This window comes from Phyllobates terribilis, unplaced genomic scaffold, assembly GCF_046119375.1.
Source record: "Phyllobates terribilis strain yellow unplaced genomic scaffold, ASM4611937v1 Scaffold_34__1_contigs__length_13252353, whole genome shotgun sequence".
Lineage (NCBI taxonomy): Eukaryota > Metazoa > Chordata > Amphibia > Anura > Dendrobatidae > Phyllobates > Phyllobates terribilis.
The window spans coordinates 2750941-2773165 of NW_027362794.1; the positions used below are offsets into that span (position 1 = coordinate 2750941).

At 47.3% G+C, this 22225-nt stretch overlaps 13 non-coding genes across 13 annotated transcripts; all 13 read left to right on the top strand.

Annotated features, from left to right (window-relative positions):
• The first annotated feature begins 1121 nt into the window (after positions 1–1121).
• On the top strand, positions 1122–1312 carry LOC141181627 (U2 spliceosomal RNA). Its single transcript, XR_012257186.1, has one exon. It is a non-coding gene; the product is annotated as a U2 spliceosomal RNA (small nuclear RNA).
• Positions 1313–2430: 1118 nt separating this feature from the next.
• Positions 2431–2621, top strand: LOC141181595 (U2 spliceosomal RNA). The gene has a single exon (XR_012257157.1). It is a non-coding gene; the product is annotated as a U2 spliceosomal RNA (small nuclear RNA).
• A 1117-nt stretch (positions 2622–3738) lies between these two features.
• On the top strand, positions 3739–3929 carry LOC141181607 (U2 spliceosomal RNA). Its single transcript, XR_012257168.1, has one exon. It is a non-coding gene; the product is annotated as a U2 spliceosomal RNA (small nuclear RNA).
• A 1116-nt stretch (positions 3930–5045) lies between these two features.
• On the top strand, positions 5046–5236 carry LOC141181620 (U2 spliceosomal RNA). Its single transcript, XR_012257179.1, has one exon. It is a non-coding gene; the product is annotated as a U2 spliceosomal RNA (small nuclear RNA).
• Positions 5237–6355: 1119 nt separating this feature from the next.
• LOC141181632 (U2 spliceosomal RNA) lies at positions 6356–6546 on the top strand. The gene has a single exon (XR_012257190.1). It is a non-coding gene; the product is annotated as a U2 spliceosomal RNA (small nuclear RNA).
• Positions 6547–7629: 1083 nt separating this feature from the next.
• LOC141181644 (U2 spliceosomal RNA) lies at positions 7630–7820 on the top strand. Its single transcript, XR_012257201.1, has one exon. It is a non-coding gene; the product is annotated as a U2 spliceosomal RNA (small nuclear RNA).
• A 5504-nt stretch (positions 7821–13324) lies between these two features.
• LOC141181656 (U2 spliceosomal RNA) lies at positions 13325–13515 on the top strand. Its single transcript, XR_012257212.1, has one exon. It is a non-coding gene; the product is annotated as a U2 spliceosomal RNA (small nuclear RNA).
• Positions 13516–14637: 1122 nt separating this feature from the next.
• Positions 14638–14828, top strand: LOC141181668 (U2 spliceosomal RNA). The gene has a single exon (XR_012257223.1). It is a non-coding gene; the product is annotated as a U2 spliceosomal RNA (small nuclear RNA).
• Positions 14829–15950: 1122 nt separating this feature from the next.
• LOC141181680 (U2 spliceosomal RNA) lies at positions 15951–16141 on the top strand. Its single transcript, XR_012257234.1, has one exon. It is a non-coding gene; the product is annotated as a U2 spliceosomal RNA (small nuclear RNA).
• Positions 16142–17264: 1123 nt separating this feature from the next.
• On the top strand, positions 17265–17455 carry LOC141181693 (U2 spliceosomal RNA). The gene has a single exon (XR_012257246.1). It is a non-coding gene; the product is annotated as a U2 spliceosomal RNA (small nuclear RNA).
• A 1113-nt stretch (positions 17456–18568) lies between these two features.
• LOC141180707 (U2 spliceosomal RNA) lies at positions 18569–18759 on the top strand. Its single transcript, XR_012256351.1, has one exon. It is a non-coding gene; the product is annotated as a U2 spliceosomal RNA (small nuclear RNA).
• A 1125-nt stretch (positions 18760–19884) lies between these two features.
• LOC141181636 (U2 spliceosomal RNA) lies at positions 19885–20075 on the top strand. Its single transcript, XR_012257194.1, has one exon. It is a non-coding gene; the product is annotated as a U2 spliceosomal RNA (small nuclear RNA).
• Positions 20076–21190: 1115 nt separating this feature from the next.
• LOC141181705 (U2 spliceosomal RNA) lies at positions 21191–21381 on the top strand. The gene has a single exon (XR_012257257.1). It is a non-coding gene; the product is annotated as a U2 spliceosomal RNA (small nuclear RNA).
• Positions 21382–22225: the final 844 nt, after the last annotated feature.

A 22225-nucleotide genomic window follows, 5' to 3' on the forward strand; every position in this document is an offset into this window, starting at 1 on the left:
TGCAGTTTCTAAAATCAGAAAGAATTGAATTCAATGCTTTTTGTTCATTTGGCTTGTTTGTCGGATTTTGGGATGGACTCTTTGGCTTTGCTTTTCTTCTCCTCATTGGATTTTTCATGTTAAAAGTTGCAGAAGCCAGATGACAAGCTCATTTTGGTTCAACTTCAGCAACTGTGCATTGCATTGCCATGTAATGTAATGCAATGCTATCTATCTAGCTCTCCCTCTATACTTCCTTTTGGATAAACAGACATATTAGGCAAGCATTTTGGAGCTTTCACCTAAATAACTACAGGTGGTGAGATAAGCTGCACAATATAATTGACCTTTCAGTATATTGTTGCACACACACCATCTATTTAGCAAATGCCCTTGTTATCAACAGCAGCCTTTTAAACTCACCTGAGCTAACAGGTATGTGAGCTGGTTACTCTGCTGCGCTTAAAATTTCTTTTTTGGTTTGCTACAATGCCTTTTCTGAAACGTTGTCTCCCTCTGCTGGAACACTGACTTCTTTCATTTAATGCCTGCAGACTATAAAAGAGAAACCAACCCAAAAAGTTTGGTTGATTAGTCTGTGGCATTCTTTTAAACTGTTGCTTATGGCGGTCTCTGTGAGCTTCTCAGTGACATTCAGCCATCCAGGTATCCCGCCTGCAGTAGACGGAATGTGGCAATGGAACGCTGGCTGCGCGTGTCATAATAGGCTCTGAGCCTTTATATACCTGCGCACAGCAGCAGCCACCTTCAGTCTGCTGCTGGACAGCCAGCAGCAGCAGCAGCAGCAGCAGCAGGAGAGGTAATTAATCAGCAACACTCCTGCTAAGGGTAGACAGCTGCTCGTTCCACCCCCCCCCCCCCGCCTTAATTGGTTCTCCTCCCTTCCAACGGTGTTGAGGCGGGTGGGAACAGCCGGGGGTTGAGGGTACTGTGCTAAAAGAGGTGGAGTTATGCAGATCTAAAACGCGTGGATTGCAGCAGCAGCAAGCCGAAAAGTGCAGGCATGTGAGGGATCTAGAGGTTGACAGCATGTCTTCTTAACGGGAGTCCAGGTGGCCATCTCCACAAATGGACTTTTCAGAATCCTTGGGTGGCACCGTAGTCGGAAACCAATTCTGGTTATCGCTTCTCGGCCTTTTGGCTAAGATCAAGTGTAGTATCTGTTCTTATCAGTTTAATATCTGATACGTCCCCTATCTGGGGACCATATATTAAATGGATTTTTAGAACAGGGAGATAGAAAAAGAGCTTGCTCTGTCCACTCCACGCATTGACCTGGTATTGCAGTATCTCCAGGACCGGTGCACCCCTTCTTTAATGCAGTTTCTAAAATCAGAAAGAATTGAATTCAATGCTTTTTGTTCATTTGGCTTGTTTGTCGGATTTTGGGATGGACTCTTTGGCTTTGCTTTTCTTCTCCTCATTGGATTTTTCATGTTAAAAGTTGCAGAAGCCAGATGACAAGCTCATTTTGGTTCAACTTCAGCAACTGTGCATTGCATTGCCATGTAATGTAATGCAATGCTATCTATCTAGCTCTCCCTCTATACTTCCTTTTGGATAAACAGACATATTAGGCAAGCATTTTGGAGCTTTCACCTAAATAACTACAGGTGGTGAGATAAGCTGCACAATATAATTGACCTTTCAGTATATTGTTGCACACACACCATCTATTTAGCAAATGCCCTTGTTATCAACAGCAGCCTTTTAAACTCACCTGAGCTAACAGGTATGTGAGCTGGTTACTCTGCTGCGCTTAAAATTTCTTTTTTGGTTTGCTACAATGCCTTTTCTGAAACGTTGTCTCCCTCTGCTGGAACACTGACTTCTTTCATTTAATGCCTGCAGACTATAAAAGAGAAACCAACCCAAAAAGTTTGGTTGATTAGTCTGTGGCATTCTTTTAAACTGTTGCTTATGGCGGTCTCTGTGAGCTTCTCAGTGACATTCAGCCATCCAGGTATCCCGCCTGCAGTAGACGGAATGTGGCAATGGAACGCTGGCTGCGCGTGTCATAATAGGCTCTGAGCCTTTATATACCTGCGCACAGCAGCAGCCACCTTCAGTCTGCTGCTGGACAGCCAGCAGCAGCAGCAGCAGCAGGAGAGGTAATTAATCAGCAACCCTCCTGCTAAGGGTAGACAGCTGCTCGTTCCACCCCCCCCCCACCTTAATTGGTTCTCCTCCCTTCCAACGGTGTTGAGGCGGGTGGGAACAGCCGGGGGTTGAGGGTACTGTGCTAAAAGAGGTGGAGTTATGCAGATCTAAAACGCGTGGATTGCAGCAGCAGCAAGCCGAAAAGTGCAGGCATGTGAGGGATCTAGAGGTTGACAGCATGTCTTCTTAACGGGAGTCCAGGTGGCCATCTCCACAAATGGACTTTTCAGAATCCTTGGGTGGCACCGTAGTCGGAAACCAATTCTGGTTATCGCTTCTCGGCCTTTTGGCTAAGATCAAGTGTAGTATCTGTTCTTATCAGTTTAATATCTGATACGTCCCCTATCTGGGGACCATATATTAAATGGATTTTTAGAACAGGGAGATGGAAAAAGAGCTTGCTCTGTCCACTCCACGCATTGACCTGGTATTGCAGTATCTCCAGGACCGGTGCACCCCTTCTTTAATGCAGTTTCTAAAATCAGAAAGAATTGAATTCAATGCTTTTTGTTCATTTGGCTTGTTTGTCGGATTTTGGGATGGACTCTTTGGCTTTGCTTTTCTTCTCCTCATTGGATTTTTCATGTTAAAAGTTGCAGAAGCCAGATGACAAGCTCATTTTGGTTCAACTTCAGCAACTGTGCATTGCATTGCCATGTAATGTAATGCAATGCTATCTATCTAGCTCTCCCTCTATACTTCCTTTTGGATAAACAGACATATTAGGCAAGCATTTTGGAGCTTTCACCTAAATAACTACAGGTGGTGAGATAAGCTGCACAATATAATTGACCTTTCAGTATATTGTTGCACACACACCATCTATTTAGCAAATGCCCTTGTTATCAACAGCAGCCTTTTAAACTCACCTGAGCTAACAGGTATGTGAGCTGGTTACTCTGCTGCGCTTAAAATTTCTTTTTTGGTTTGCTACAATGCCTTTTCTGAAACGTTGTCTCCCTCTGCTGGAACACTGACTTCTTTCATTTAATGCCTGCAGACTATAAAAGAGAAACCAACCCAAAAAGTTTGGTTGATTAGTCTGTGGCATTCTTTTAAACTGTTGCTTATGGCGGCCTCTGTGAGCTTCTCAGTGACATTCAGCCATCCAGGTATCCCGCCTGCAGTAGACGGAATGTGGCAATGGAACGCTGGCTGCGCGTGTCATAATAGGCTCTGAGCCTTTATATACCTGCGCACAGCAGCAGCCACCTTCAGTCTGCTGCTGGACAGCCAGCAGCAGCAGCAGCAGGAGAGGTAATTAATCAGCAACCCTCCTGCTAAGGGTAAACAGCTGCTCGTTCCACCCCCCCCCCCCGCCTTAATTGGTTCTCCTCCCTTCCAACGGTGTTGAGGCGGGTGGGAACAGCCGGGGGTTGAGGGTACTGTGCTAAAAGAGGTGGAGTTATGCAGATCTAAAACGCGTGGATTGCAGCAGCAGCAAGCCGAAAAGTGCAGGCATGTGAGGGATCTAGAGGTTGACAGCATGTCTTCTTAACGGGAGTCCAGGTGGCCATCTCCACAAATGGACTTTTCAGAATCCTTGGGTGGCACCGTAGTCGGAAACCAATTCTGGTTATCGCTTCTCGGCCTTTTGGCTAAGATCAAGTGTAGTATCTGTTCTTATCAGTTTAATATCTGATACGTCCCCTATCTGGGGACCATATATTAAATGGATTTTTAGAACAGGGAGATGGAAAAAGAGCTTGCTCTGTCCACTCCACGCATTGACCTGGTATTGCAGTATCTCCAGGACCGGTGCACCCCTTCTTTAATGCAGTTTCTAAAATTAGAAAGAATTGAATTCAATGCTTTTTGTTCATTTGGCTTGTTTGTCGGATTTTGGGATGGACTCTTTGGCTTTGCTTTTCTTCTCCTCATTGGATTTTTCATGTTAAAAGTTGCAGAAGCCAGATGACAAGCTCATTTTGGTTCAACTTCAGCAACTGTGCATTGCATTGCCATGTAATGTAATGCAATGCTATCTATCTAGCTCTCCCTCTATACTTCCTTTTGGATAAACAGACATATTAGGCAAGCATTTTGGAGCTTTCACCTAAATAACTACAGGTGGTGAGATAAGCTGCACAATATAATTGACCTTTCAGTATATTGTTGCACACACACCATCTATTTAGCAAATGCCCTTGTTATCAACAGCAGCCTTTTAAACTCACCTGAGCTAACAGGTATGTGAGCTGGTTACTCTGCTGCGCTTAAAATTTCTTTTTTGGTTTGCTACAATGCCTTTTCTGAAACGTTGTCTCCCTCTGCTGGAACACTGACTTCTTTCATTTAATGCCTGCAGACTATAAAAGAGAAACCAACCCAAAAAGTTTGGTTGATTAGTCTGTGGCATTCTTTTAAACTGTTGCTTATGGCGGTCTCTGTGAGCTTCTCAGTGACATTCAGCCATCCAGGTATCCCGCCTGCAGTAGACGGAATGTGGCAATGGAACGCTGGCTGCGCGTGTCATAATAGGCTCTGAGCCTTTATATACCTGCGCACAGCAGCAGCCACCTTCAGTCTGCTGCTGGACAGCCAGCAGCAGCAGCAGCAGGAGAGGTAATTAATCAGCAACCCTCCTGCTAAGGGTAAACAGCTGCTCGTTCCCCCCCCCCCCCCGCCTTAATTGGTTCTCCTCCCTTCCAACGGTGTTGAGGCGGGTGGGAACAGCCGGGGGTTGAGGGTACTGTGCTAAAAGAGGTGGAGTTATGCAGATCTAAAACGCGTGGATTGCAGCAGCAGCAAGCCGAAAAGTGCAGGCATGTGAGGGATCTAGAGGTTGACAGCATGTCTTCTTAACGGGAGTCCAGGTGGCCATCTCCACAAATGGACTTTTCAGAATCCTTGGGTGGCACCGTAGTCGGAAACCAATTCTGGTTATCGCTTCTCGGCCTTTTGGCTAAGATCAAGTGTAGTATCTGTTCTTATCAGTTTAATATCTGATACGTCCCCTATCTGGGGACCATATATTAAATGGATTTTTAGAACAGGGAGATGGAAAAAGAGCTTGCTCTGTCCACTCCACGCATTGACCTGGTATTGCAGTATCTCCAGGACCGGTGCACCCCTTCTTTAATGCAGTTTCTAAAATTAGAAAGAATTGAATTCAATGCTTTTTGTTCATTTGGCTTGTTTGTCGGATTTTGGGATGGACTCTTTGGCTTTGCTTTTCTTCTCCTCATTGGATTTTTCATGTTAAAAGTTGCAGAAGCCAGATGACAAGCTCATTTTGGTTCAACTTCAGCAACTGTGCATTGCATTGCCATGTAATGTAATGCAATGCTATCTATCTAGCTCTCCCTCTATACTTCCTTTTGGATAAACAGACATATTAGGCAAGCATTTTGGAGCTTTCACCTAAATAACTACAGGTGGTGAGATAAGCTGCACAATATAATTGACCTTTCAGTATATTGTTGCACACACACCATCTATTTAGCAAATGCCCTTGTTATCAACAGCAGCCTTTTAAACTCACCTGAGCTAACAGGTATGTGAGCTGGTTACTCTGCTGCGCTTAAAATTTCTTTTTTGGTTTGCTACAATGCCTTTTCTGAAACGTTGTCTCCCTCTGCTGGAACACTGACTTCTTTCATTTAATGCCTGCAGACTATAAAAGAGAAACCAACCCAAAAAGTTTGGTTGATTAGTCTGTGGCATTCTTTTAAACTGTTGCTTATGGCGGTCTCTGTGAGCTTCTCAGTGACATTCAGCCATCCAGGTATCCCGCCTGCAGTAGACGGAATGTGGCAATGGAACGCTGGCTGCGCGTGTCATAATAGGCTCTGAGCCTTTATATACCTGCGCACAGCAGCAGCCACCTTCAGTCTGCTGCTGGACAGCCAGCAGCAGCAGCAGCAGCAGGAGAGGTAATTAATCAGCAACCCTCCTGCTAAGGGTAGACAGCTGCTCGTTCCACCCCCCCCCCCGCCTTAATTGGTTCTCCTCCCTTCCAACGGTGTTGAGGCGGGTGGGAACAGCCGGGGGTTGAGGGTACTGTGCTAAAAGAGGTGGAGTTATGCAGATCTAAAACGCGTGGATTGCAGCAGCAGCAAGCCGAAAAGTGCAGGCATGTGAGGGATCTAGAGGTTGACAGCATGTCTTCTTAACGGGAGTCCAGGTGGTCATCTCCACAAATGGACTTTTCAGAATCCTTGGGTGGCACCGTAGTCGGAAACCAATTCTGGTTATCGCTTCTCGGCCTTTTGGCTAAGATCAAGTGTAGTATCTGTTCTTATCAGTTTAATATCTGATACGTCCCCTATCTGGGGACCATATATTAAATGGATTTTTAGAACAGGGAGATGGAAAAAGAGCTTGCTCTGTCCACTCCACGCATTGACCTGGTATTGCAGTATCTCCAGGACCGGTGCACCCCTTCTTTAATGCAGTTTCTAAAATCAGAAAGAATTGAATTCAATGCTTTTTGTTCATTTGGCTTGTTTGTCGGATTTTGGGATGGACTCTTTGGCTTTGCTTTTCTTCTCCTCATTGGATTTTTCATGTTAAAAGTTGCAGAAGCCAGATGACAAGCTCATTTTGGTTCAACTTCAGCAACTGTGCATTGCATTGCCATGTAATGTAATGCAATGCTATCTATCTAGCTCTCCCTCTATACTTCCTTATGGATAAACAAAATAACTACAGGTGGTGAGATAAGCTGCACAATATAATTGACCTTTCAGTATATTGTTGCACACACACCATCTATTTAGCAAATGCCCTTGTTATCAACAGCAGCCTTTTAAACTCACCTGAGCTAACAGGTATGTGAGCTGGTTACTCTGCTGCGCTTAAAATTTCTTTTTTGGTTTGCTACAATGCCTTTTCTGAAACGTTGTCTCCCTCTGCTGGAACACTGACTTCTTTCATTTAATGCCTGCAGACTATAAAAGAGAAACCAACCCAAAAAGTTTGGTTGATTAGTCTGTGGCATTCTTTTAAACTGTTGCTTATGGCGGTCTCTGTGAGCTTCTCAGTGACATTCAGCCATCCAGGTATCCCGCCTGCAGTAGACGGAATGTGGCAATGGAACGCTGGTTGCGCGTGTCATAATAGGCTCTGAGCCTTTATATACCTGCGCACAGCAGCAGCCACCTTCAGTCTGCTGCTGGGCAGCCAGCAGCAGCAGCAGCAGCAAGAGAGGTAATTAATCAGCAACCCTCCTGCTAAGGGTAGACAGCTGCTCGTTCCACCCCCCCCCGCCTTAATTGGTTCTCCTCCCTTCCAACGGTGTTGAGGCGGGTGGGAACAGCCGGGGGTTGAGGGTACTGTGCTAAAAGAGGTGGAGTTATGCAGATCTAAAACGCGTGGATTGCAGCAGCAGCAAGCCGAAAAGTGCAGGCATGTGAGGGATCTAGAGGTTGACAGCATGTCTTCTTAACGGGAGTCCAGGTGGCCATCTCCACAAATGGACTTTTCAGAATCCTTGGGTGGCACCGTAGTCGGAAACCAATTCTGGTTATCGCTTCTCGGCCTTTTGGCTAAGATCAAGTGTAGTATCTGTTCTTATCAGTTTAATATCTGATACGTCCCCTATCTGGGGACCATATATTAAATGGATTTTTAGAACAGGGAGATGGAAAAAGAGCTTGCTCTGTCCACTCCACGCATTGACCTGGTATTGCAGTATCTCCAGGACCGGTGCACCCCTTCTTTAATGCAGTTTCTAAAATCAGAAAGAATTGAATTCAATGCTTTTTGTTCATTTGGCTTGTTTGTCGGATTTTGGGATGGACTCTTTGGCTTTGCTTTTCTTCTCCTCATTGGATTTTTCATGTTAAAAGTTGCAGAAGCCAGATGACAAGCTCATTTTGGTTCAACTTCAGCAACTGTGCATTGCATTGCCATGTAATGTAATGCAATGCTATCTATCTAGCTCTCCCTCTATACTTCCTTTTGGATAAACAGACATATTAGGCAAGCATTTTGGAGCTTTCACCTAAATAACTACAGGTGGTGAGCAGGGGCGGACACAGACTGTAGTGGGCCCCTGTGCAAGAAATTTTGGGGGGCCCCCCCTGCCCTTCATAAGGCAACAAAGTTATGTAAACATAACCCCCCATGTGCATCTCTCACCCCCCCATGTGCAGCTCTCATCCCACCCATGTGCAGCTCTCACCCCCCGTGCATCTCTCATCCCCCCCATGTGCATCTCTCATCCCCCTCCGTGCATCTCTCATCCCCCCCATGTGCATCTCTCATCCCCCCCATGTGCATCTCTCATCCCCCCCCATGTGCATCTCTCATCCCCCCCCCATGTGCATCTCTCATCCCCCCCCATGTGCATCTCTGATTCCCCCCACTCCTAGTTAATTAATTGTATTTAAAAAAAATAAAACTTGTTATACTTACCCCCATGCAATCCCTGCAGAATCCTGGCGCTCGTCCACGTCGCTGCCACCAGGTTCTCCTGACGTTCGGCCATGTGACGGCGCCACATACATAGCCATCAGCTTTTGTTTTGGCCAAAAGATTTTTAAAGCCGCCACCACGATAAGGTAGACTCTTCTGGGCGGGCCCTACTCTAACCTATTAAAATTTTCTTAAAATATCCAATACTCTTTTTAGATATATTTTTATTTAGTTTTCTTTAAGGGAATGTGTCATATACATTTTTTTTTTAAATGACCAATAATACCACATACAGGGAATACCGCCACACCATGACCAGACCACATATTACCACAACATAGTGACCGAATAATACCACACAGAAGGGAGAAAAACTGCCACACCATGACCAGACCACATATTACCACTACATTACTAATATTACCACCACATTACTAATATTACCATAAGTGTCATTATACACGGGAGCTCTATACATGGTATGTATAACGTAAGTGTCCAGGTAATCTAGTGATCACCAGTGAAATTATACACAGGAGCTCTGTATATAGTGTCAGTGTACAGGTAATACAGTGACATTATACACAGGAGCTCTGTATATAGTGTACAGGTAATACAGTGATCATCAGTGACATTATACACAGGAGCTCTGTATATAGTGTCAGTGTACAGGTAATACAGGGATCACCAGTGACATTATACACAGGAGCTCTGTATATAGTGTCAGTGTACAGGTAATACAGTGATCACCAGTGAAATTATACACAGGAGCTCTGTATATAGTGTCAGTGTACAGGTAATACAGTGATCACCAGTGACATTATACACAGGAGCTCTGTATATAGTGTCAGTGTACAGGTAATACAGTGATCACCAGTGACATTATACACAGTGTACATGTAATAGACTGACTCACCGGTGACGTCTCTAGGTGAAGTCCTTCATCTTCGCTTTTCTCCTTCATCCAGCACAGACCGCCATCACTCGTCTCTGCATAAAATAACACAGTTATCTAGAGCACATTCCCCAACTTCTACATTACGCAGCTGAATACAGACGTGCATCCACCATCAATATATGGTTAGTTATTAGGCAACCTACCATTCCAAATATAAATTGTAATCCACCACTGTGCCCCCATTAACTGTAAATAGGCACTTAATATATAATTTAATTAGAACCTCTACTCTTTCCGCCAATTTGTTACCAGTCACACTCCTGCATCCGCAACGCCCCCTACTCTATACTTCCTGCTCCCCGCATTCAATATTTACATGCACCCCCTGCCCCAATTCATTATATCATGTCCGTGCTCTCCCCACCCCATCATCATTTATCATTTACTCTCCCCCACCCCACATTCGTTATGTGCAGCTCATTATCCCCCTACTCCCTCCCCCCCACATGTGCCCCTCTCTCATCCCCCTCCCCCCCACATGTGCCCCTCTCTCATCCCCCTCCCCCCCACATGTGCCCCTCTCTCATCCCCCTCCCCCCCACATGTGCCCCTCTCTCATCCCCCTCCCCCCCACATGTGCCCCTCTCTCATCCTCCTCCCCCCCACATGTGCCCCTCTCTCATCCTCCTCCCCCCCACATGTGCCCCTCTCTCATCCCCCTCCCCCCCACATGTGCCCCTCTCTCATCCCCCTCCCCCCCACATGTGCCCCTCTCTCATCCCCCTCCCCCCCACATGTGCCCCTCTCTCATCCCCCTCCCCCCCACATGTGCCCCTCTCTCATCCCCCTCCCCCCCACATGTGCCCCTCTCTCATCCCCCTCCCCCCCACATGTGCCCCTCTCTCATCCCCCTCCCCCCCACATGTGCCCCTCTCTCATCCCCCTCCCCCCCACATGTGCCCCTCTCTCATCCCCCTCCCCCCCACATGTGCCCCTCTCTCATCCCCCCCCCCACATGTGCCCCTCTCTCATCCCCCTCCCCCCCACATGTGCCCCTCTCTCATCCCCCTCCCCCCCACATGTGCCCCTCTCTCATCCCCCTCCCCCCCACATGTGCCCCTCTCTCATCCCCCTCCCCCCCACATGTGCCCCTCTCTCATCCCCCTCCCCCACATGTGCCCCTCTCTCATCCCCCTCCACCACATGTGCCCCTCCCATCTCCCCCCCCACCACATGTGCCCCTCCCATCTCCCCCCCCCACCACATGTGCCCCTCCCATCTCCCCCCCCCACCACACACATGTGCATCTCCCATCTCCCCCCCCACCACACACATGTGCATCTCCCATCTCCCCCCCCACCACACACATGTGCATCTCCCATCTCCCCCCCCACCACACACATGTGCATCTCCCATCTCCCCCCCCACCACACACATGTGCATCTCCCATCTCCCCCCCCACCACACACATGTGCATCTCCCATCTCCCCCCCCACACATGTGCATCTCCCATCTCCCCCCCCACACACATGTGCATCTCCCATCTCCCCCCCCACACACATGTGCATCTCCCATCTCCCCCCCCCACACACACACGTGCATCTCCCATCTCCCCCCCCACACACATGTGCATCTCCCATCTCCCCCCCCCACACACATGTGCATCTCCCATCTCCCCCCCCCACACACACACGTGCATCTCCCATCTCCCCCCCCACACACACACACACACACATGTGCATCTCCCATCTCCCCCCCCACACACACACACACATGTGCATCTCCCATCTCCCCCCCCACACACACACACACACATGTGCATCTCCCATCTCCCCCCCCACACACACACACACATGTGCATCTCCCATCTCCCCCCCCACACACACACACATGTGCATCTCCCATCTCCCCCCCCCACACACACACACATGTGCATCTCCCATCTCCCCCCCCACACACACACACGTGCATCTCCCATCTCCCCCCCCACACACACACATGTGCATCTCCCATCTCCCCCCCCACACACACACACGTGCATCTCCCATCTCCCCCCCCACACACACACATGTGCATCTCCCATCTCCCCCCCCCCACACACACATGTGCATCTCCCATCTCCCCCCCCACACACACACATGTGCATCTCCCATCTCCCCCCCCCACACACACACATGTGCATCTCCCATCTCCCCCCCACACACACACGTGCATCTCCCATCTCCCCCCCCACACACACACATGTGCATCTCCCATCTCCCCCCCCACACACACACATGTGCATCTCCCATCTCCCCCCCCACCACACACACATGTGCATCTCCCATCTCCCCCCCCACCACACACACATGTGCATCTCCCATCTCCCCCCCCACCACACACATGTGCATCTCCCATCTCCCCCCCACACACATGTGCATCTCCCATCTCCCCCCCCCACACACATGTGCATCTCCCATCTCCCCCCCCCACACACACACGTGCATCTCCCATCTCCCCCCCCACACACACACACATGTGCATCTCCCATCTCCCCCCCCACACACACACACATGTGCATCTCCCATCTCCCCCCCACACACACACACGTGCATCTCCCATCTCCCCCCCCCACACACACACACACATGTGCATCTCCCATCTCCCCCCCCCCACACACACACACACACACATGTGCTTCTCCCATCTCTCCACTCCTAGTTAATTGTATTTTAAAAAAAATAAAACTTGTTATACTTACCCCCATTCGATCCCTGCAGAATCCTGGCGCTCGTCCAAATCGCTGACAGCAGGTTCTCCTGACTTCCGGCCATGTGACGGCACCGTCACATGACCGGAAGTCAGGGGAATCATCAAGGCGCTGCTGCAACAGCGCAGCTCAGCGCTGAAATGTCCCGGACCCGGCGCATAGCATGGGGCCCCGGAGAGAGACGCACAAGAGGGGGGCCCCCGAGGGGGCCCCTACCGGCCGGGCCCCATACTGGAGTCAGGGCAGTCATGCCCTGATGGCGGCCCTGCTGGAGGGGCCCCCTCTCCCTCGGGGCCCCCGTTCAATGAACCGGCTGCACGGGCGGTAGTTCCGCCCCTGGTGGTGAGATAAGCTGCACAATATAATTGACCTTTCAGTATATTGTTGCACACACACCATCTATTTAGCAAATGCCCTTGTTATCAACAGCAGCCTTTTAAACTCACCTGAGCTAACAGGTATGTGAGCTGGTTACTCTGCTGCGCTTAAAATTTCTTTTTTGGTTTGCTACAATGCCTTTTCTGAAACGTTGTCTCCCTCTGCTGGAACACTGACTTCTTTCATTTAATGCCTGCAGACTATAAAAGAGAAACCAACCCAAAAAGTTTGGTTGATTAGTCTGTGGCATTCTTTTAAACTGTTGCTTATGGCGGTCTCTGTGAGCTTCTCAGTGACATTCAGCCATCCAGGTATCCCGCCTGCAGTAGACGGAATGTGGCAATGGAACGCTGGCTGCGCGTGTCATAATAGGCTCTGAGCCTTTATATACCTGCGCACAGCAGCAGCCACCTTCAGTCTGCTGCTGGGCAGCCAGCAGCAGCAGCAGCAGCAAGAGAGGTAATTAATCAGCAACCCTCCTGCTAAGGGTAGACAGCTGCTCGTTCCACCCCCCCCCCCGCCTTAATTGGTTCTCCTCCCTTCCAACGGTGTTGAGGCGGGTGGGAACAGCCGGGGGTTGAGGGTACTGTGCTAAAAGAGGTGGAGTTATGCAGATCTAAAACGCGTGGATTGCAGCAGCAGCAAGCCGAAAAGTGCAGGCATGTGAGGGATCTAGAGGTTGACAGCATGTCTTCTTAACGGGAGTCCAGGTGGCCATCTCCACAAATGGACTTTTCAGAATCCTTGGGTGGCACCGTAGTCGGAAACCAATTCTGGTTATCGCTTCTCGGCCTTTTGGCTAAGATCAAGTGTAGTATCTGTTCTTATCAGTTTAATATCTGATACGTCCCCTATCTGGGGACCATATATTAAATGGATTTTTAGAACAGGGAGATGGAAAAAGAGCTTGCTCTGTCCACTCCACGCATTGACCTGGTATTGCAGTATCTCCAGGACCGGTGCACCCCTTCTTTAATGCAGTTTCTAAAATCAGAAAGAATTGAATTCAATGCTTTTTGTTCATTTGGCTTGTTTGTCGGATTTTGGGATGGACTCTTTGGCTTTGCTTTTCTTCTCCTCATTGGATTTTTCATGTTAAAAGTTGCAGAAGCCAGATGACAAGCTCATTTTGGTTCAACTTCAGCAACTGTGCATTGCATTGCCATGTAATGTAATGCAATGCTATCTATCTAGCTCTCCCTCTATACTTCCTTTTGGATAAACAGACATATTAGGCAAGCATTTTGGAGCTTTCACCTAAATAACTACAGGTGGTGAGATAAGCTGCACAATATAATTGACCTTTCAGTATATTGTTGCACACACACCATCTATTTAGCAAATGCCCTTGTTATCAACAGCAGCCTTTTAAACTCACCTGAGCTAACAGGTATGTGAGCTGGTTACTCTGCTGCGCTTAAAATTTCTTTTTTGGTTTGCTACAATGCCTTTTCTGAAACGTTGTCTCCCTCTGCTGGAACACTGACTTCTTTCATTTAATGCCTGCAGACTATAAAAGAGAAACCAACCCAAAAAGTTTGGTTGATTAGTCTGTGGCATTCTTTTAAACTGTTGCTTATGGCGGTCTCTGTGAGCTTCTCAGTGACATTCAGCCATCCAGGTATCCCGCCTGCAGTAGACGGAATGTGGCAATGGAACGCTGGCTGCGCGTGTCATAATAGGCTCTGAGCCTTTATATACCTGCGCACAGCAGCAGCCACCTTCAGTCTGCTGCTGGGCAGCCAGCAGCAGCAGCAGCAGCAGCAAGAGAGGTAATTAATCAGCAACCCTCCTGCTAAGGGTAGACAGCTGCTCGTTCCAACCCCCCCCCCGCCTTAATTGGTTCTCCTCCCTTCCAACGGTGTTGAGGCGGGTGGGAACAGCCGGGGGTTGAGGGTACTGTGCTAAAAGAGGTGGAGTTATGCAGATCTAAAACGCGTGGATTGCAGCAGCAGCAAGCAGAAAAGTGCAGGCATGTGAGGGATCTAGAGGTTGACAGCATGTCTTCTTAACGGGAGTCCAGGTGGCCATCTCCACAAATGGACTTTTCAGAATCCTTGGGTGGCACCGTAGTCGGAAACCAATTCTGGTTATCGCTTCTCGGCCTTTTGGCTAAGATCAAGTGTAGTATCTGTTCTTATCAGTTTAATATCTGATACGTCCCCTATCTGGGGACCATATATTAAATGGATTTTTAGAACAGGGAGATGGAAAAAGAGCTTGCTCTGTCCACTCCACGCATTGACCTGGTATTGCAGTATCTCCAGGACCGGTGCACCCCTTCTTTAATGCAGTTTCTAAAATCAGAAAGAATTGAATTCAATGCTTTTTGTTCATTTGGCTTGTTTGTCGGATTTTGGGATGGACTCTTTGGCTTTGCTTTTCTTCTCCTCATTGGATTTTTCATGTTAAAAGTTGCAGAAGCCAGATGACAAGCTCATTTTGGTTCAACTTCATCAACTGTGCATTGCATTGCCATGTAATGTAATGCAATGCTATCTATCTAGCTCTCCCTCTATACTTCCTTTTGGATAAACAGACATATTAGGCAAGCATTTTGGAGCTTTCACCTAAATAACTACAGGTGGTGAGATAAGCTGCACAATATAATTGACCTTTCAGTATATTGTTGCACACACACCATCTATTTAGCAAATGCCCTTGTTATCAACAGCAGCCTTTTAAACTCACCTGAGCTAACAGGTATGTGAGCTGGTTACTCTGCTGCGCTTAAAATTTCTTTTTTGGTTTGCTACAATGCCTTTTCTGAAACGTTGTCTCCCTCTGCTGGAACACTGACTTCTTTCATTTAATGCCTGCAGACTATAAAAGAGAAACCAACCCAAAAAGTTTGGTTGATTAGTCTGTGGCATTCTTTTAAACTGTTGCTTATGGCGGTCTCTGTGAGCTTCTCAGTGACATTCAGCCATCCAGGTATCCCGCCTGCAGTAGACGGAATGTGGCAATGGAACGCTGGCTGCGCGTGTCATAATAGGCTCTGAGCCTTTATATACCTGCGCACAGCAGCAGCCACCTTCAGTCTGCTGCTGGACAGCCAGCAGCAGCAGCAGCAGCAGGAGAGGTAATTAATCAGCAACCCTCCTGCTAAGGGTAGACAGCTGCTCGTTCCACCCCCCCCCCCCCCGCCTTAATTGGTTCTCCTCCCTTCCAACGGTGTTGAGGCGGGTGGGAACAGCCGGGGGTTGAGGGTACTGTGCTAAAAGAGGTGGAGTTATGCAGATCTAAAACGCGTGGATTGCAGCAGCAGCAAGCCGAAAAGTGCAGGCATGTGAGGGATCTAGAGGTTGACAGCATGTCTTCTTAACGGGAGTCCAGGTGGTCATCTCCACAAATGGACTTTTCAGAATCCTTGGGTGGCACCGTAGTCGGAAACCAATTCTGGTTATCGCTTCTCGGCCTTTTGGCTAAGATCAAGTGTAGTATCTGTTCTTATCAGTTTAATATCTGATACGTCCCCTATCTGGGGACCATATATTAAATGGATTTTTAGAACAGGGAGATGGAAAAAGAGCTTGCTCTGTCCACTCCACGCATTGACCTGGTATTGCAGTATCTCCAGGACCGGTGCACCCCTTCTTTAATGCAGTTTCTAAAATCAGAAAGAATTGAATTCAATGCTTTTTGTTCATTTGGCTTGTTTGTCGGATTTTGGGATGGACTCTTTGGCTTTGCTTTTCTTCTCCTCATTGGATTTTTCATGTTAAAAGTTGCAGAAGCCAGATGACAAGCTCATTTTGGTTCAACTTCAGCAACTGTGCATTGCATTGCCATGTAATGTAATGCAATGCTATCTATCTAGCTCTCCCTCTATACTTCCTTTTGGATAAACAGACATATTAGGCAAGCATTTTGGAGCTTTCACCTAAATAACTACAGGTGGTGAGATAAGCTGCACAATATAATTGACCTTTCAGTATATTGTTGCACACACACCATCTATTTAGCAAATGCCCTTGTTATCAACAGCAGCCTTTTAAACTCACCTGAGCTAACAGGTATGTGAGCTGGTTACTCTGCTGCACTTAAAATTTCTTTTTTGGTTTGCTACAATGCCTTTTCTGAAACGTTGTCTCCCTCTGCTGGAACACTGACTTCTTTCATTTAATGCCTGCAGACTATAAAAGAGAAACCAACCCAAAAAGTTTGGTTGATTAGTCTGTGGCATTCTTTTAAACTGTTGCTTATGGCGGTCTCTGTGAGCTTCTCAGTGACATTCAGCCATCCAGGTATCCCGCCTGCAGTAGACGGAATGTGGCAATGGAACGCTGGCTGCGCGTGTCATAATAGGCTCTGAGCCTTTATATACCTGCGCACAGCAGCAGCCACCTTCAGTCTGCTGCTGGACAGCCAGCAGCAGCAGCAGCAGCAGGAGAGGTAATTAATCAGCAACCCTCCTGCTAAGGGTAGACAGCTGCTCGTTCCACCCTCCCCCCCCCCCGCCTTAATTGGTTCTCCTCCCTTCCAACGGTGTTGAGGCGGGTGGGAACAGCCGGGGGTTGAGGGTACTGTGCTAAAAGAGGTGGAGTTATGCAGATCTAAAACGCGTGGATTGCAGCAGCAGCAAGCCGAAAAGTGCAGGCATGTGAGGGATCTAGAGGTTGACAGCATGTCTTCTTAACGGGAGTCCAGGTGGCCATCTCCACAAATGGACTTTTCAGAATCCTTGGGTGGCACCGTAGTCGGAAACCAATTCTGGTTATCGCTTCTCGGCCTTTTGGCTAAGATCAAGTGTAGTATCTGTTCTTATCAGTTTAATATCTGATACGTCCCCTATCTGGGGACCATATATTAAATGGATTTTTAGAACAGGGAGATGGAAAAAGAGCTTGCTCTGTCCACTCCACGCATTGACCTGGTATTGCAGTATCTCCAGGACCGGTGCACCCCTTCTTTAATGCAGTTTCTAAAATTAGAAAGAATTGAATTCAATGCTTTTTGTTCATTTGGCTTGTTTGTCGGATTTTGGGATGGACTCTTTGGCTTTGCTTTTCTTCTCCTCATTGGATTTTTCATGTTAAAAGTTGCAGAAGCCAGATGACAAGCTCATTTTGGTTCAACTTCAGCAACTGTGCATTGCATTGCCATGTAATGTAATGCAATGCTATCTATCTAGCTCTCCCTCTATACTTCCTTTTGGATAAACAGACATATTAGGCAAGCATTTTGGAGCTTTCACCTAAATAACTACAGGTGGTGAGATAAGCTGCACAATATAATTGACCTTTCAGTATATTGTTGCACACACACCATCTATTTAGCAAATGCCCTTGTTATCAACAGCAGCCTTTTAAACTCACCTGAGCTAACAGGTATGTGAGCTGGTTACTCTGCTGCGCTTAAAATTTCTTTTTTGGTTTGCTACAATGCCTTTTCTGAAACGTTGTCTCCCTCTGCTGGAACACTGACTTCTTTCATTTAATGCCTGCAGACTATAAAAGAGAAACCAACCCAAAAAGTTTGGTTGATTAGTCTGTGGCATTCTTTTAAACTGTTGCTTATGGCGGTCTCTGTGAGCTTCTCAGTGACATTCAGCCATCCAGGTATCCCGCCTGCAGTAGACGGAATGTGGCAATGGAACGCTGGCTGCGCGTGTCATAATAGGCTCTGAGCCTTTATATACCTGCGCACAGCAGCAGCCACCTTCAGTCTGCTGCTTGACAGCCAGCAGCAGCAGCAGGAGAGGTAATTAATCAGCAACCCTCCTGCTAAGGGTAGACAGCTGCTTGTTCCACCCCCCCCCCCGCCTTAATTGGTTCTCCTCCCTTCCAACGGTGTTGAGGCGGGTGGGAACAGCCGGGGGTTGAGGGTACTGTGCTAAAAGAGGTGGAGTTATGCAGATCTAAAACGCGTGGATTGCAGCAGCAGCAAGCCGAAAAGTGCAGGCATGTGAGGGATCTAGAGGTTGACAGCATGTCTTCTTAACGGGAGTCCAGGTGGCCATCTCCACAAATGGACTTTTCAGAATCCTTGGGTGGCACCGTAGTCGGAAACCAATTCTGGTTATCGCTTCTCGGCCTTTTGGCTAAGATCAAGTGTAGTATCTGTTCTTATCAGTTTAATATCTGATACGTCCCCTATCTGGGGACCATATATTAAATTGATTTTTAGAACAGGGAGATGGAAAAAGAGCTTGCTCTGTCCACTCCACGCATTGACCTGGTATTGCAGTATCTCCAGGACCGGTGCACCCCTTCTTTAATGCAGTTTCTAAAATCAGAAAGAATTGAATTCAATGCTTTTTGTTCATTTGGCTTGTTTGTCGGATTTTGGGATGGACTCTTTGGCTTTGCTTTTCTTCTCCTCATTGGATTTTTCATGTTAAAAGTTGCAGAAGCCAGATGACAAGCTCATTTTGGTTCAACTTCAGCAACTGTGCATTGCATTGCCATGTAATGTAATGTAATGCAATGCTATCTATCTAGCTCTCCCTCTATACTTCCTTTTGGATAAACAGACATATTAGGCAAGCATTTTGGAGCTTTCACCTAAATAACTACAGGTGGTGAGATAAGCTGCACAATATAATTGACCTTTCAGTATATTGTTGCACACACACCATCTATTTAGCAAATGCCCTTGTTATCAACAGCAGCCTTTTAAACTCACCTGAGCTAACAGGTATGTGAGCTGGTTACTCTGCTGCGCTTAAAATTTCTTTTTTGGTTTGCTACAATGCCTTTTCTGAAACGTTGTCTCCCTCTGCTGGAACACTGACTTCTTTCATTTAATGCCTGCAGACTATAAAAGAGAAACCAACCCAAAAAGTTTGGTTGATTAGTCTGTGGCATTCTTTTAAACTGTTGCTTATGGCGGTCTCTGTGAGCTTCTCAGTGACATTCAGCCATCCAGGTATCCTGCCTGCAGTAGACGGAATGTGGCAATGGAACGCTGGCTGCGCGTGTCATAATAGGCTCTGAGCCTTTATATACCTGCGCACAGCAGCAGCCACCTTCAGTCTGCTGCTGGACAGCCAGCAGCAGCAGCAGCAGCAGGAGAGGTAATTAATCAGCAACCCTCCTGCTAAGGGTAGACAGCTGCTCGTTCCACCCCCCCCCCCCGCCTTAATTGGTTCTCCTCCCTTCCAACGGTGTTGAGGCGGGTGGGAACAGCCGGGGGTTGAGGGTACTGTGCTAAAAGAGGTGGAGTTATGCAGATCTAAAACGCGTGGATTGCAGCAGCAGCAAGCCGAAAAGTGCAGGCATGTGAGGGATCTAGAGGTTGACAGCATGTCTTCTTAACGGGAGTCCAGGTGGCCATCTCCACAAATGGACTTTTCAGAATCCTTGGGTGGCACCGTAGTCGGAAACCAATTCTGGTTATCGCTTCTCGGCCTTTTGGCTAAGATCAAGTGTAGTATCTGTTCTTATCAGTTTAATATCTGATACGTCCCCTATCTGGGGACCATATATTAAATGGATATTTAGAACAGGGAGATGGAAAAAGAGCTTGCTCTGTCCACTCCACGCATTGACCTGGTATTGCAGTATCTCCAGGACCGGTGCACCCCTTCTTTAATGCAGTTTCTAAAATCAGAAAGAATTGAATTCAATGCTTTTTGTTCATTTGGCTTGTCTGTCGGATTTTGGGATGGACTCTTTGGCTTTGCTTTTCTTCTCCTCATTGGATTTTTCATGTTAAAAGTTGCAGAAGCCAGATGACAAGCTCATTTTGGTTCAACTTCAGCAACTGTGCATTGCATTGCCATGTAATGTAATGCAATGCTATCTATCTAGCTCTCCCTCTATACTTCCTTTTGGATAAACAGACATATTAGGCAAGCATTTTGGAGCTTTCACCTAAATAATTACAGGTGGTGAGATAAGCTGCACAATATAATTGACCTTTCAGTATATTGTTGCACAAACACCATCTATTTAGCAAATGCCCTTGTTATCAACAGCAGCCTTTTAAACTCACCTGAGCTAACAGGTATGTGAGCTGGTTACTCTGCTGCGCTTAAAATTTCTTTTTTGGTTTGCTACAATGCCTTTTCTGAAACGTTGTCTCCCTCTGCTGGAACACTGACTTCTTTCATTTAATGCCTGCAGACTATAAAAGAGAAACCAACCCAAAAAGTTTGGTTGATTAGTCTGTGGCATTCTTTTAAACTGTTGCTTATGGCGGTCTCTGTGAGCTTCTCAGTGACATTCAGCCATCCAGGTATCCTGCCTGCAGTAGACGGAATGTGGCAATGGAACGCTGGCTGCGCGTGTCATAATAGGCTCTGAGCCTTTATATACCTGCGCACAGCAGCAGCCACCTTCAGTCTGCTGCTGGACAGCCAGCAGCAGCAGCAGGAGAGGTAATTAATCAGCAACCCTCCTGCTAAGGGTAGACAGCTGCTCGTTCCACCCCCCCCCCCCCGCCTTAATTGGTTCTCCTCCCCTCCAACGGTGTTGAGGCGGGTGGGAACAGCTGGGGGTTGAGGGTACTATGCTAAAAGAGGTGGAGTTATGCAGATCTAAAACGCGTGGATTGCAGCAGCAGCAAGCCGAAAAGTGCAGGCATGTGAGGGATCTAGAGGTTGACAGCATGTCTTCTTAACGGGAGTCCAGGTGGCCATCTCCACAAATGGACTTTTCAGAATCCTTGGGTGGCACCGTAGTCGGAAACCAATTCTGGTTATCGCTTCTCGGCCTTTTGGCTAAGATCAAGTGTAGTATCTGTTCTTATCAGTTTAATATCTGATACGTCCCCTATCTGGGGACCATATATTAAATGGATTTTTAGAACAGGGAGATGGAAAAAGAGCTTGCTCTGTCCACTCCACGCATTGACCTGGTATTGCAGTATCTCCAGGACCGGTGCACCCCTTCTTTAATGCAGTTTCTAAAATCAGAAAGAATTGAATTCAATGCTTTTTGTTCATTTGGCTTGTTTGTCGGATTTTGGGATGGACTCTTTGGCTTTGCTTTTCTTCTCCTCATTGGATTTTTCATGTTAAAAGTTGCAGAAGCCAGATGACAAGCTCATTTTGGTTCAACTTCAGCAACTGTGCATTGCATTGCCATGTAATGTAATGCAATGCTATCTATCTAGCTCTCCCTCTATACTTCCTTTTGGATAAACAGACATATTAGGCAAGCATTTTGGAGCTTTCACCTAAATAATTACAGGTGGTGAGATAAGCTGCACAATATAATTGACCTTTCAGTATATTGTTGCACACACACCATCTATTTAGCAAATGCCCTTGTTATCAACAGCAGCCTTTTAAACTCACCTGAGCTAACAGGTATGTGAGCTGGTTACTCTGCTGCGCTTAAAATTTCTTTTTTGGTTTGCTACAATGCCTTTTCTGAAACGTTGTCTCCCTCTGCTGGAACACTGACTTCTTTCATTTAATGCCTGCAGACTATAAAAGAGAAACCAACCCAAAAAGTTTGGTTGATTAGTCTGTGGCATTCTTTTAAACTGTTGCTTATGGCGGTCTCTGTGAGCTTCTCAGTGACATTCAGCCATCCAGGTATCCCGCCTGCAGTAGACGGAATGTGGCAATGGAACGCTGGCTGCGCGTGTCATAATAGGCTCTGAGCCTTTATATACCTGCGCACAGCAGCAGCCACCTTCAGTCTGCTGCTGGACAGCCAGCAGCAGCAGCAGGAGAGGTAATTAATCAGCAACCCTCCTGCTAAGGGTAGACAGCTGCTCGTTCCACC